The sequence below is a fragment of the Primulina tabacum genome, chromosome 2 (assembly GCF_025594145.1).
Source record: "Primulina tabacum isolate GXHZ01 chromosome 2, ASM2559414v2, whole genome shotgun sequence".
Classification (NCBI taxonomy): Eukaryota; Viridiplantae; Streptophyta; class Magnoliopsida; order Lamiales; family Gesneriaceae; genus Primulina; species Primulina tabacum.
Window position 1 is genome coordinate 4,436,163 of NC_134551.1, and position 16,603 is coordinate 4,452,765.

At 34.3% G+C, this 16,603-nt stretch overlaps 1 pseudogene; it reads right to left on the reverse strand.

The window, feature by feature from the left end:
* Positions 1 to 1,135: 1,135 nt before the first annotated feature.
* LOC142526810 (uncharacterized) lies at positions 1,136 to 11,895 on the reverse strand (annotated as a pseudogene).
* Positions 11,896 to 16,603: the final 4,708 nt, after the last annotated feature.

Here is a 16,603-nt window from a genome sequence, read left to right on the forward strand (position 1 = left end):
AAATTAGAATATGTAAGGTACTCTTGTAATTAGTTTCTTGCCTCTAGCTCGGTCAAATAAACCATTATATTATCTTTGATATTTAGTTATAATTTTAACATTTTTTTCTAGAAAAGTCCATAAATTAACTATTAATACAATTTACATCTCCCCACCCCCTCCCACCACACACACACACACACGAGAGAGAGAGAGAGATATATATATATATATATATATATATATATAAATGTATGAATTATCTTTTAATTTGAAAACAACTGAATCATTTTATTATAAGAAAACAATTTGTCAATTTTTTATTAGTCATATTTCTATTAAATTCTAGGATTTTTTTTAGAAAACAGTAAATTTTGGGATTTTAAAACACGGGAAACTTGTGCAAAAATTTACCAAGTTTGCTTGATATATTTTTTTGTATGATTTTTTAGTAATGAAAATATAAATACTTCGTCGTTTCTTTTCAATAATTTTTATTAATTCTTATTCTGACTTTCAAAACCTAAATAAATATAGAGGCTCTGTTTGCTAACTAAAACTACAGAGACATGCCAATAATTATTTTGCAGGTCTATAAAATTATTTATAATTTCTACCTTCTCATTTAAAATCTATAAAAATAACCCAAGATTTCTAAAAATGGCCAACTATATAACATCACAATTTGGGGTGGGGAAAAATACCGAAAAACCGTACCGAAAAAATATCGAATTTATCGAAAAAATCGGTATACCGAACATTTCGGTACGGTATCATACCGTACCAAAATTTTCGGTATCGGTATCGGTATGAAATATTTTTTTTTCGATATTTCGGTATATTTTTTATTATTATTTTTTTAAATTTAAGTTCGGTATTTTCGATATACCGACATTTTTTCGGTATACTGACAATTTTCGGTGTCGGTACGGTACCGGTATGAAATTTTTCCATACCGAAAATTCGGCATACCGAATGTGCGATATACCGAATTTTCGATATCGATATCGGTATGAAAAAATTACATACCGATATTTTCGGTACGGTATACGGTACCGTACCCACCCCTAATCACAATGCTTCTGCTGTTAGAAATCTAGTTCCCCTACATAAACAGGGATCAAGAATTTGAATTCGAACTCAATTCATCGACATATTCTTGAAAATGTTGCACCATAAAATAGTTCACATATTAATTGGTCTTTATGTTGTATATATTTGTATATATAACTATAATTTTCCTCATAATCATACACAAGGATCCATTTTTTCCAGTCATTTTGCAAGGCCACTTGCTTTAGCATTCAACAATGATCATGTAAAACTCTTCCCTACATGAGTTAACCCCGGTTGTCGTATTTACTTCCCTGCCATAACATGCAGGTTCATCTCGAAGCTTGCACGATTTACAACCCCAATAAAAATCAATCTATTGCTCGGTCAATTTCAGACAGCAACCCTGGTTTAAACTTCTCGTGTAATGTTTCTATAGCAGTCATGATTCTTGCAGCATCCTGCAGATGATGATACGTTATATTCTGAATATATCGTTTATGGTATCTGTTTCTTGAAAGGATTCCTTGCCTTCCTTCAAAGGTGATGATCAGAGGGCCTGCTCTTGATTAACGATATGCCCCTGCATGACCCAAGAAACCGGAAAGATATCAGCCACATGAAATTGCAGAGGTCGCGTCGAGAAGAGTGATTTGTTGATTCTTTGTTTTTTTGACTATGTGATTTGTTGATTTGATTCTTACCGATGTGTAGATCAGGAAATACCATAAGCATTTTGGAAAGCGGTTGAGAAACTTCCACCTACATCAGACAGATTATTTGATAGTCAAGCTATCGTAACTAGAATGTCATTGCATCAAGAAAATATTGTGAGCCAGTGTGCGTCGTTATACCAAAAGGCGAAAATTCATAGCAACAAAAGCAGCTCAATTATTCAAATCTAGGATGTCATATTTCGATCATTGTGCTTCATAAACAGCCATGTCGTACCGGATATTTGTTATCACACAACAAATGACACCAACTCTTGTACCAAGAAACAAATCCCTGTGTATGAAGTTCACCGTATGATGCTTTTTTATGCTTATTAATAAAAAGCTGATCCAAAAAAAGATTGATACTTTATAAGAATACATAATTTGATTTCATTCATCTCTGTGATGTAACCTTGTACGTAATACTTCACTGATTATAGGTTCGAGTTAGAGGTCGAGGAATCAGCTCGATCCTCCTTCAAAAAGAGAAAAAAGATGCTTACGTCAGAAAGAGCTGTTGCCAGTTTCTTCGACAAAAACTTTTCCGTGATTGAAAGTCCGATAGATGTCACCAATTCAATCAAACAATCCCATTCACGGTCCAGCTTTACCACATTGGTCGCAGTAAGAATAATCAAATCACGTTTTGGCACTTTACCTAAAGAAACAAGCAATTGAATCCGGAAAATATATGTTAAAATTTTACATAAGAGAACTTATAACCAGATAAAAGTAGCGAAAACAATATATTTCCCTAGATAAAATTAATAGAGTACACTAATGTGAATCTACATGATACTAAAAACAATCTAGTAATGAGAGTTATGGTATTTATTCAAGGAACGAAGATTCAACGTACCAATGGCACTTTCAATCTCTCGTGATGCGCCAACTCGGTGATGCCTTCAGGCAACTGAGCCATCTGAAATAAGAAAAAAGACAAGGTTAAAGAAAAGATAACGTGCCCATCACTTCTCACAAAGTTTCATGGAGCTCCATACTATATCAGGTTTGGTGAACTCAACAGCACTCAAACTTTAAACTGGATTACCTCATTTTTATCTCCAGTACAGCTTTCACCTATTAGAAGCCTTAAATATTCTTCAAATTCTTCATCGGGAGCCTTCAAGAAATGACGATGCAAATAAAGGTGAGAAAAATATATAAAGTTTCACGTGTAAAACTGACAAGTTAACAAGCTTGGCAGTGGAAAACATCTACCATTCGGGCACCAAATGCTTTAGCAATGCCAGTGACAGGGACATCTGAAAGCAATGGACCAAACCCTCCATATATGAAAACCTGCAGCGACGGTATCAAGCTTCATGACATTGAAAGTTGAATCACAAATTTAAATGCTTCCACACAACACATTACCAGTGGCAAATCAAGGATTTTACGCCAGGGTGTGGATGGGTATGAAACTTAGATTCATGAAATAATTTTTTTAAAAAAAATCAATTTTGGAGGATGATCACCCCCTCCTCGTCCCCACTCTAGAACCACCCCTACACCTAAGTACAAGCCAAAGGCACAGACAACTGTAATGCAAAATGCTTACCATATCATTAGTAGACTTCCATCTCTCAACTTCATCGGCAATAGAATCAATCTAGAACAGTGGCAACAAGTCAAAACACACACCACGAGGTCAACAAAAGGGAATCTTCACATTTCTCTAGATCTCCATATTTTTTTTTGAACCGCAAAGGGAAGAGTAATAGGATGCAGAATATCACAACGCAATTGGTTGGTGTTGAGATTAGGTACGTAAATTTAGTTATCAATCTATATTTCAAAAGATTGGTAAAACGGATGTTTATACTTCCATTGTACCTTCTATATTTAGAAAATAAATTACGTTTCTTTTAAGAAAATAGAGATACAGCACATCACCAATCAATTTTCAGTATAAATTAAGTGATCTAACATAAAAAAGAGGGCAAAAGCCGTGAAAATAGAATTCAAGACATAATAATAGCCCATCAAGAATGATTCTCTACATTTTTCAATATAATTGGGACAATTACTTTGTTCATCATTGTTAAGTTTATATGTCCTTTCCAGTCAGCTAATTCAAATAGCCGATGGCAAGAGTTTATACCATTCGTCTTAATAGTAATAAAAATCAAACAGAGAATTCTATTTCATATTAGATGTCTACAGTCTATTCTAGCAATATGAATGAAAATGTCAACAGAAGAATTCAAAGCTCATCATGCGTCAATAATAAATGTTGAAACTAACAAGAATTTACATCATTTTGGGTGACTGCGACATGTGAAACAACCCAACCTATGGAATGAAGCTTTCAACATAATACTGATCCCAAACAATCCTCAACAAAGCCAAACCTGAGCTATGGAGCCACCAGAAAACATTATTTACAAAATGACAGTAATCAAATTGGCAGTCAACGTAAATCTAGAAAATTTATTCAGTTAAAACATATTTTCCAATAGGAATGCAAAATAAGCTCACTTTTTAAATAAAAATTGTCACATCAAGAGGACCACTAGACCAAAAGACGCAAGTTTTACCAGTCAAACATGTATCATAAGAGTCCAATCATGAAGCAAAAAGAATCTACGAGGAGACTCAGTAAGCAGAGAAACGAAAGAGGATAGTGTAGCACTTACTTTTTATACGTATTCCTTTAAAATTGTCAGTGATAAGGTTGCCGATCAATAGTTTGTTTAAGGACTGAATGCAATTGATAGGATCCAAAGTGACAGCTGGGTTTTCTAAAAAATAAGTGATGGAAGGGAAAAATAACTTTAAAGACAAAAACACGTGTCATTTACTTGTTGAGCATAAAATATCATCAAACAATTGCACTGGGAAAGAATGAGCAATGAGCAGAGAAGTAGGAAAAAGTAAGTGTGGATTCAAACTACTTGACTCTCGACAACTATTACAAAGCCTACCGAATGACGATCTTCTGGAACACAAAAAAAGAGATCGCAAAGATCATAATATGTGGTTTTGAAAAATGAAAAAAATATTATCAGCAATAACATACAGAATTTCATCTCCTAAGGCAATAACCGAGGCTGTGAACATGATTTTCCCATGTGAATTCTCACATTTCAAGTCATTGCTACCCACAGATGATGGCCGACAATAAATTTTTTTAACTCTCCGCGCTCTTTTAAATCTTCCGTCCTTGAGCAGATAGGCAGGTTTGAATCTTTCTTCACTATTGCTCGACTTTCCATTGCACAACTGTGCATTAGGAATAGTGTCATGGATGCTACCAATTCAAGTGTAGCTGCATCATTTCATGACAATACACCATGTCACCAGCTATATAGACATCGAACACCATATGACACAATATGTGAAGATAAAAGTAAATTACAGAGAAGAGCCAAAGAATTATGGAAAGAACACAGGTAAAACTTAGAGAATGTTTTATAGAAAATATTGCAAGAATTACACATTTCATAACAAACTTCCGGAAAGGGATTTGGCATCATTTACCGTTTATCATACAGGCTGCAGCAAGAGAAAAGCCCAAACATCTCTGTCATATAAACAGTGAAAGGTAAGATCACTGAATTCAACAGGAAAGAAACACCACTTTTAAAACTCTTGTGACTTGTGTTGAGAAAATACAGATGCACAGTGATCTCAAAAGTATATATACAACTTCAATATAGGAAACAGACCTGTATGACCAATCTAAGATGGGATTCAGTCTCATGAAAGGCGGCCATCCAGGCGAGCTAAGGGAGAACTGATCTTGCTATCTGCAAATTATAATTATAAAAAGACAAATATAATCTCTCTAACCGTACCTTTAACTTGTTAGTGTTTAGATTTTGGAATTTAATAATAAAAAAGTTTTATATAGGATCACCAATTCGGACACCAAGAAAAATAGCTCTAATAGGCTTAGCTTTTAAAAGAGCCTCTAAACCGGACTTGAAGTCATGGCGAATTATGTCCATTTGCAAATTGTAACTGCCAAAATAGAACCAAAATCATCAAACATTAGTTCTCCACAGAATCTAGATGAAAGAATAATACTGCATCCATTCCAAGAACGTGCCATTTTGTTTCACTTCATATAATCGCAGGAGGGTCATGTTTATGATATACCGGCTGAGAATAGACATTGGATTGATTGGTCCCCACATGTAACAAATAAAGGATCCATCATGTATCGACGAATCCAACGATATGTAATTCATATGATAAGTTCAGCGTAACATAGATATAACCATGAAGGAGAGATAGGGATCAACCAGAAAAGAAAAATAAGATAAAACTGATTATATTAAAAAAGGAAATAATCACATACGCTAGCGCAGTGTCATAGGTGAATGAGTTTATTCCATGAAAAGCAGATGGGCTTTCAAAATAAATTGTCCGCATTGGAAATGTGATTTCAGCATCTCCGCTGTTCTCCAGTGGACATATTCTTTCCAGCCTTTTGCAATAAATAGCCTCCCCTTGGAATGTGCAATAAAACCTACAAACATAAATATGATGTGTTTAAGTAAGCAAAAGGATTTAACAATCAGATTGGCAGAAATGACACAAGAGTGTAAAACAACTTACAGTAGAATCCTTTCCTCCATTGAAGCTGAAGGCAACCTCTTCAACACTGTCAAATGCAATCCTTTAGCGCTTAGTTTTCTTTGAAAGTTAAATTATGATGCTAAACTACCGGTTAAAGAAAAAATCTCGTTCAGAATCCTTCATTTCTTTAGTTTCACTTAGATCACTTAGTGAATAAAGATATATCAACTGTCAGTTATTTCACAAATGAAAATTCCCACAATTCTACACCAAACCCAAAATAATAAATTATTGAACTGAACTGTTTCACCACAGCAAACTCAGTTAACAAGAACTTGAGATTCCCAAAACTGATCAAGCTCACAAAGAACAAGGTGATTCTTCGAATATTGAAAGCACGGTAGACTGATGGTAAGCTAAACAAACGATACTATCTCCAGTCTAAAAAAGAACACAAAAAAAACCGTTAGCATGCTTCATTGAAATGAACTTTGAACATAATAAATCAGAATCACTTCGCATATTTTGATTTTTAGCATGTGGCTTATTTCCTACAGACAATTAAAATAGAAAAAGCATTTGAATACACATGAAAAATAGAGTCAACAGCATCTGGGCACTCCCATACACAAGGAAATTCGTTACAGATTCTACATTTAAAAATAAAAAGGAAATGGGGTATACGATTAGAGAGCTGCAATATCCCGTCATTCTCATGTACTATTTGTTAGAGTGCTGATTCCTTGGCCACAAAGTTACAGTAATGTAGCTGGGTATTGAACGACAAAACAACGAAGAAACTAAAAATAAGATTGAAATAAACTGAAAGTGTCATCATTCTCTGAACAAGCAAAAAAATTGCTCTCGCCAAAAAAGATGAAGACAATGACTGAAACATTACCGTTTCTTTTCCCTCACAAGTGATGCATACAAGCTAAATCTCTTTTTGGTGAAAGATGAATGTTAAATTTCATTCGTTGATTTTTTATGTGTATCCAAATGTTTGTCATTCTCTAAAATTTTCATATTTTATGATTTCTCACTTATTTTATTCTTCGCAATGTTATTCTTTTTAAGATATATTACTCTTAATCTTTTCAGCCCTTAAAACCTATGGTCAAACTGTCTTCACAGGTTACCTGAGTTAGGTCGCTTTCTAAATATTCTGTTAGTTTTTTCTGATTACTAAAAAAAATTATATGTTTATGCTATAATATCATTGTACACAGGCGCATGCTACCTAAATGTTGCAGCCCCCTTAAAAAGAAAGAGATGCATATGCAAAGACCATTTTTGATCTCGACCGAGCCTTCACAAACTTGGTACAAGAAGTTTTCGACGACATATCGTGAACCGACCAAAGATTTTCTCGCTATTATGAATGTTGCAAAGTTGCTGTTTGGTCTGTTTTTTACCACAAAGGTTGTTGACGCAAAAAAAACTATTGAAGAATCAAGTATTTCTACAAAAAACCATAAACGAGAAGATGGGTAACTTAATTAAAGATTTACCCAATGTATGTGCAAGGATAAAATAATCAAAATAGAGCTGAAAAAGCTCAATGATGGTGTGCTCAACATCCATAAAGATATGATCAACAACTGTGAGGTGATTCGAGAACTCTTGAATTTGAAAAAAAATTAAAACACACAATTGATGAATTTGAAATAGCATGTATCGATAGATGGAGAAGGGGAAAAGAGAGTTCAAAAAGAATGACAGCGCAATTTACTACAACATCAAGCTTGATGAATGTGTTATCTACATCAGCAAAGAGTTGATCAAGTCTTGGAAACAATAGATTGTATGTTTGGTTTGGTTCTAAACTGTTAAAATCGTATTAGACTCGATCAATATCTTCACTTTAACTCCAAGATTCGGAATCACAGTTTACCCACAAAAGATTCATGAATTTTATGAAAAGTTACATACCTACGAAGTGATTCTGTGTAGATTGAAGATATAACTTCGATTAGACATGAAGTGTTTGTGAATGATTTTTGAGGTGAAATTTGAAGAGCACCGGTCCCTTTTTAGATTTTGGTGTGTATGTGGGAATGGATGAAGTTTAGTCGGTTGGAACCCTTGTTTTAACACCTGGAATATCGAATCAGCAGACTAAGCACTGGGGCGCCCTGTTTTAGGCACTGGGGCACCCCGGCTGTTGTCCAACGTTGTCTCATTCCTTTTTTTTCAACATTTTGTCCAATACACTTCTACAATTCTATTTATGCCTCATTTTAACACTTCCCATTATATTCTCAAGTTCTATACATAACAACACCATAAACAAGAATTCATATCAGCTTCAATGTTTGTTAAACGATAAATACTAAGTGAATTGTTATAATCTCATCCGGTACAAACTCCATATTGTCAGAGATTCACACTTCTCAACTCCTCAACACATACGAGTATATCGTGCTTTTAAGACCAAGCATTCCATTTAAAATCACAATATCCATGTTTCGGCATTTAAAGTCACACGTGATCAATTATAATGCCGAATATCCAACCGATTAAACCTCACTTATTCACACACAGACACACCAAAATCTAAGACTTAGGGCTATTCAAATTCACCTTTAAAATCATTCACAAACAATTTACGTCTAATCGAAGTTATATCTGCAATCTACGTAAAATAACTTTCTAAATATGTCACTTTTCATAAAATTCATTAATCTTTTGTGGGTAAACGGTGATTCCGAATTTTAAAATTAGGATATTGATGGAGTCTAATACGATATTTGCAGCTTAGAATTAAGCCAAACATACCATCTAGTGTCTCCAAGCCTTAATCAACTCATTGCTGATAAAGATAGCACGGTCATCAAAGTTGAGGATGCAGTAGACCGCATGGCCATTCTTTCTAAACTCTTTTTTCCCCTCCTTCATTTATCGGCACATGTTATTTCAAATCCATCAATTGTGTGTTTAAATTTCTTTTCAAATTCAAGAGTTCTCGAATTGCGTCACAGTTGTTGATCATATCTTTATGGATGTTGAGCACGCCATCATTGAGCTTTTTCAGCTCTATTTTGATTTCTTCCATCCTTGCACATCCATTGGGTAAATCATTAATTAAGTTATGCATCTTCTCGTTTATGGCTTTTTGTAGAAATACTTGATTCTTCAATAACCTTTTTTGTGTCAAAAGCCTTTTTGGTAAAAAACAGACCAAACAACAACTTTGCACATTCATAATAGCGAGAAAATCCTTGGTCGGTTCATGACATGTCTTGAAAAACTTCTTGTACCAAGTTTGTGAAGGCTCAACCGAGACCAAAAATGGTCCTTGCATATGCATCTCTTTCTTTGTAAGAAGGCTGCAATGCTTCGGTAGCATGCGCCTGCGTACAATGATTTTATAGCATAAACATATAATTTTTTTTAGTAATCAGAAAAACTAACAGAAGATTCAAAAAGCGACCTACCTGAGGTAACCTATGAAGTAAGTTTGGCCATAGGTTTTAAGAACTGAAAAAATTAAAGTAACATATCTTAAGAAAAGTAACATTGCGAAAAATAAAGCTAATGAGAAACCATAAAATATGAAAAATTTAAGAGAATGACAAACATTTGGATAGACATAAAAAATCAACTAATGAAATTTAACATTCATCTTTCACCAAAAAGAGATTTAACTTGAATGCATCATTCGTTGTTCTCTGAAACTTCTGGCATCGAGCATCGAAACCTTGTTGAAACTGGGATTTTTACCAAGTACATCATAGTTCATATTTAAGTTCTCACAATACAAAATCCAGTTTTAGGTCTAAAGTGTTGTACAAGAAAATGTAACCAACTCAGCATAAATCAACATGACACTTACCTAAATATACCAACCTCATTCTATCTAGATTGCCTAGAATTGAATATAAGAATCCATATATGTAAGAAAAGGAAGAGGGAATGGAATTTCACTTGTGACATCAAAATGAATGTGTTCCAAGTAAGGTATACGGAATCATTCCAAGTAAGGGATACGGAATCAATAAACACACAACCCACCAATCAGAAAATCACAATATGAAAAATCGTTTCCTTCACTTATGAAATTTATAGGCAAAAATCGATAACTACCGTGGAACTTGAGGGGAACATAAATTTCCTCTCTCACTTCTTGTTTCTGCTGAGTTATACCCATAAAAACATCACAAAAGTCAACTTGGAAACATTCACAAAAAATATATATTCGGCTCTTGTAACTAACATTCCAAGAACAACCAAATCAAAAATAACATCATTGTCGTTCCAAGCCCTAGCGAAGAGACTCGAGAACATTCGAGGCTCTAAAAAATTTTAAGTCCGAATTCCGATTCATTAAAAAAAACCATACTAGAACAGAATATCAAAGTATACCATTCCAAGCCCTGGCGAAGAGACTCAATAACATCCGACTCTCGAAAGTCCGAACATTCAAAACAAAAAATAAGACTATTGCTCCCTAAAATTGCATCTTCAAATCAGAGATTCAAAAAAAAAACAACCAGAAGACTAGAATAGAAATCAAAATAATACCTCATTTGCGTCGTTTGGACGCGGGCTGGAGAAAGAGTTTGAGGAGATGATTAGAGATGCGTACAATAAAGAGAGATTTTCTATTAAAAAAAACCCTACTTCAACCTACCATATCAAATTTAGCCTAATATTAAGCCAGTTTTAAAAATAGCTTTAAATTCCAAATATATCCTTTAGACTCTTTTTATGATTATGATGGATGATACTGGACGGTAGTGGAACGATCGAAAGCCAAAAACAGTCCACACCATGTACAACTGATCTTATTAACTCCACCTTCCCTGCATAATCTGGATAGACATAAAAAAAATTAATTAACGAAGTTAAAATTCATCTAGGTTTCAGGAAACTTTTTGCGTTAAACATTGTAACTTTGTGGATACTGGGGGTTTTCCAAGTACAGCATAGGGCATATTAAAACTCTCACAATACAAAATTCAGTTTTTTCAGTTCTAAATAGTTGTACAAAAGAAGGTACCAAACTCAGCATAAATAAACAGAACTTAGACCTAATTATACCTACCTTGTTCTAACCCTTATCCAAATCCAAATCAAAATTGAATTGACCGTAATTGTGGATACAATCCATATAAGCAAGTAAGAAAAGGACAAGGGAACGGAATTTTACTTACTTTCGTCGTGATTTGGAATGTCTGCCAAGAAAGACCGGATAAGAGGAAATCTATAAACAGACGACCCACCGATCAATAAATCGCAATACGAAAAATGGTTTCCTTCCCTTAAAAAAGTTATAGGCAGAAATCGATAAACACCGTCGAACTCGAGGGGCACGAAGAATTTCATTTCTCACTTCTTGTTTCTGCCGAGTTAAAATTCCACGAATAAAAGTCCTAAAAAAAACGAAATGGTTGTGATCGATAATTAAACGAAAATTAGCAGCGTAGAATCGGAATCAAACCTGACAGAAAACATAGCTGCGGTGAAGGCAAATTTTTCCCCCAAATACGCCTCATTCTGAAATGCCCTACCGTCTATAATAAATATATCGAAATGGGTTCAGCCCACCCAATCAATTTTTCTTTTTCTTTTTATTATTATAGATCCAACTATGGGTTCAGCCCACCCAATCAATTTTTCTTTTGTGTATTTTAGTACATGTTAATAGGATATTTTTAAAAATATAATTTTTATTAAAATTTATACAAAATAGTTTTTGTAGTTTTCAATTAATTCAATGAAAAAAATGATATTAAAATCATTTTTCAAAATAATTCAAATTAACTTATCTTGTTAATTATCATTTTTTTAACAATAATAATAACGTAATATTAATATTACAAAAAAAATTTATAATATGTTGAACATTTCATATTCGCAATCTTGATTTTGATGTTAACAAAATTTGTTATTATATTCTTACATATTTACTCACGTGTGAAGTTGTAAACACAAGAAGTAAACTGAAACTGAATTTAGCCAAACTGAATTTTTGGCGAGCTTCAGTTTTTTGAAGATATCTCTCAGCTGGATGATTCAAATGACAATCTGCCAACTTTCCTGATCAGAAAAATCAATTTGAAACAAGTCGTATTTCACGTTGGTTATACAAAATCGGCTGTTATCTAGGTCTAACTGATCGTTGAATTACCAAACTAATTGCACGAAAACAGCAATCATGAGTTGGGTATGAGCAGTTGCTGTATTTTGGTGATATCTCTCAGCTCGGTTATTGGAATGAAGCGATTCAGTATACATTGGAAAGATAATACGATGATCTACAAATCATCTTCAGAAGTCAAAGTCTGAATCGAAGCTTAATATGCTGATAAATGACGTTAAAACTACTGCTTGTGCACAAACTAATTAAAATCAACCTAGCTGATTTCAGCACACCAGCTGAAATTGAAACTGAACCAGACCAGCTGAAACTGAACTGAACCAGACCTGCAGCTTGCAGCGACCGTGGGAAAAATGACATATCTCCTTGCTCGAGTGTCCAAATGACGAACCTGCTTTTTGCGTTGTAAACTAGACTCGTAGAGTATTGCAGCGACAGTGAACTTTCAAAAATATAGGAGGAGAACTAATTATAATTTTAATGGAGAGATTATTTTTAAATATTGAGGGAGAGAATTTTGTGCTTAAAATGTTTCGAAAATATGACTTTTTGATTCACACGAAAAGGTGGAGAAAATATGTTAGCTGAATCGATTGTTTATCCAAGTTTTGTTATCACCAAAAAGGGGGAGAATGAGAGATTGTTGGAATATTTCATGTTCGTAATCTTGATTTTGATGTTAACAAAACTTGTTATTGTATTTCTAACATATTTACTCACGTGTGAAATTAGTAAACACAAGAAGCAAATCGGAACTGAATTTAGCCAAACTGAATTTCTAACGAGCTTCGGTATTTTGAAGATATCTATCAGCTGGATGATTCAAATGACAATCCGCCAACTTTTTGATAAGAAAACTCAATTTGGAACAAGTCGTATTTCACGTTGGTTGGGCCAAATCGTCTGTTATCTAGGTCTAACTGATCGTTGAATTACCAAACTGATTGCACGAAAACAACAATTAGTTGGTATGAGCAGTTGCTGTATTTTGGTGATATCTCTCAGCTCGATTATTGGAATGAAACGATTCAGTATGCATTGAAAAGATAAAACAATGATCTACAAATCATCTTCAGAAGTCAAAGTCTGAATCGAAGCTTAATATGCTGATAAATGACGATAAAACTACTGATTTTGCACAAGTTGAAATCAGCCTTCAGCACACCAGCTGAAATTGAACTGAACCAGTCCAGCTGAAACTGAACTGAACCAGACCTACAGCTTGTAGCGACCATCGGAAAAATGACATATCTCCTTGCTCGAGTGTACAAATGACGAACCGTTTTTTGCGTTACAAACTAGACTGGTAGTGAATTGCAGTGGCATCGAACTTTTAAAAATATAGGAGGAGAACTCATTATAATTTTAATGGAGAGTTTATTTTTAAATATTGAGGGAGAGAATTTTGTGCTTAAAATCTTTTGAAAATATGACTTTTTGATTCACACGAAAAGGAGGATAAATATGTTAGTTGAATCGATTGTTTATCCAAGTTTTGTGAATACTAAAAGGGGGAGATTGTTGGAACATTTTATGTTCACAATCTTGATTTTTATGTTAACAAAACTTGTTATTATATTTATAACATATTTACTCATGTTTGAAGTTGTAAACACAAGAAGCAAACCGAAACTGAATTTCTGGCGAGCTTCGGTATTTTGAATATATCTCTCAGCTGGATGATTCAAATGACAATCCGCTAAGTTGTCTAATCAGAAAACTCAATTTAGAAAAAGTCGTATTTCACGTTGGTTGGGCCAAATCAGCTGTTATCTAGGTCTAACTGATCGTTGAATTACCAAACTGATTGCACGAAAACATCAATCAGTTCGGTATGAGCAGTTGCCGTATTTTGGTGATATATCTCAGCTCGGTTATTGGAATGAAGCGATTCAGTATGCGTTGGAAAGATAATATGATGATCTACAAATCGTCTTCATAAGTCAAAGTCTGAATCAAAGCTTAATATGATGATAAATGACGTTAAAACTACTGCTTTGCACAAAATGAAATCAACCTAGCTGATTTCAGCACACCAGCTGAAATTGAAACTGAACATAACCAGCTGAAACTGAACAGAACCAGACCAGCTGAAACTGAACTGAACCAGACCTGCAGCTTGCAGCGACCATGGGAAAAATGACATATCTCTTTGCTCGAGTGTCCAAATGACGAACCGTTTTTGCGTTGCAAACTAGACTCGTAGAGGATTGCAGCGGCATCGAACTTCCAAAAATATAAGGGGTGAACTCATTATAATTTTAATGGAGAGATTATTTTTAAATATTGAGGGAGAGAATTTTGTGCTTAAAATCTTTTGAAAATATAACTTTTTGATTCACACGAAAAGGAGGATAAATATGTTAGTTGAATCGATTGTTTATCCAAGTTTTGTGAATACCTAAAAGGGGGAGATTGTTGGAACATTTCATGTTCACAATCTTGATTTTGATGTTAACAAAACTTGTTATTATATTTCTAATATATTTACTCACGTTTGAAGTTGTAAACACAAGAAGCAAACCGAAACTGAATTTCTGGCGAGCTTTGGTATTTTGAATATATCTCTCAGCTGGATGATTCAAATGACAATCCGCCAAGTTGTCTAATCAGAAAACTCAATTTAGAAAAAGTCGTATTTCACGTTGGTTGGGCCAAATCAGCTGTTATCTAGGTCTAACTGATCGTTGAATTACCAAACTGATTGCACGAAAACATCAATCAGTTCGGTATGAGCAGTTGCCGTATTTTGGTGATATATCTCAGCTCGGTTATTGGAATGAAGCGATTCAGTATGCGTTGGAAAGATAATATGATGATCTACAAATCATCTTCATAAGTCAAAGTCTGAATCAAAGCTTAATATGCTGATAAATGACGTTAAAACTACTGCTTTGCACAAAATGAAATCAACCTAGCTGATTTCAGCACACCAGCTGAAATTGAAACTGAACATGACCAGCTGAAACTGAACAGAACCAGACCAGCTGAAACTGAACTGAACCAGACCTGCAGCTTGCAGCGACCATGGGAAAAATGACATATCTCTTTGCTCGAGTGTCCAAATGACGAACCGCTTTTTGCGTTGCAAACTAGACTCGTAGAGGATTGCAGCGGCATCGAACTTCCAAAAATATAAGGGGTGAACTCATTATAATTTTAATGGAGAGATTATTTTTAAATATTGAGGGAGAGAATTTTGTGCTTAAAATCTTTTGAAAATATAACTTTTTGATTCACACGAAAAGGAGGATAAATATGTTAGTTGAATCGATTGTTTATCCAAGTTTTGTGAATACCTAAAAGGGGGAGATTGTTGGAACATTTCATGTTCACAATCTTGATTTTGATGTTAACAAAACTTGTTATTATATTTCTAATATATTTACTCACGTTTGAAGTTGTAAACACAAGAAGCAAACCGAAACTGAATTTAGCCAAACTGAATTTCTGACGAGCTTTGGTATTTTGAAGATATCTCTCAGCTGGATGATTCAAATGACAATTCGCCAACTTTTTTGATAAGAAATCTCAATTTGGAACAAGTCGTATCTCATGTTGGTTGGGCCAAATCGCCTGTTATCTAGGTCTAACTGATCGTTGAATTACCAAACTGATTGCACGAAATCAACAATTAGTTGGTATGAGCAGTTGCCGTATTTTGGTGATATATCTCAGCTCGGTTATTGGAATGAAGCGATTCAGTATGCGTTGGAAAGATAATATGATGATCTACAAATCATCTTCATAAGTCAAAGTCTGAATCAAAGCTTAATATGCTGATAAATGACGTTAAAACTACTGCTTTGCACAAAATGAAATCAACCTAGCTGATTTCAGCACACCAGCTGAAATTGAAACTGAACATGACCAGCTGAAACTGAACAGAACCAGACCAGCTGAAACTGAACTGAACCAGACCTGCAGCTTGCAGCGACTATGGGAAAAATGACATATCTCTTTGCTCGAGTGTCCAAATGACGAACCGATTTTTGCGTTGCAAACTAGACTCGTAGAGGATTGCAGCGGCATCGAACTTCCAAAAATATAAGGGGTGAACTCATTATAATTTTAATGGAGAGATTATTTTTAAATATTGAGGGAGAGAGTTTTGTGCTTAAAATCTTTTGAAAATATAACTTTTTGATTCACACGAAAAGGAGGATAAATATGTTAGTTGAATCGATTGTTTATCCAAGTTTTGTGAATACCTAAAAGGGGGAGA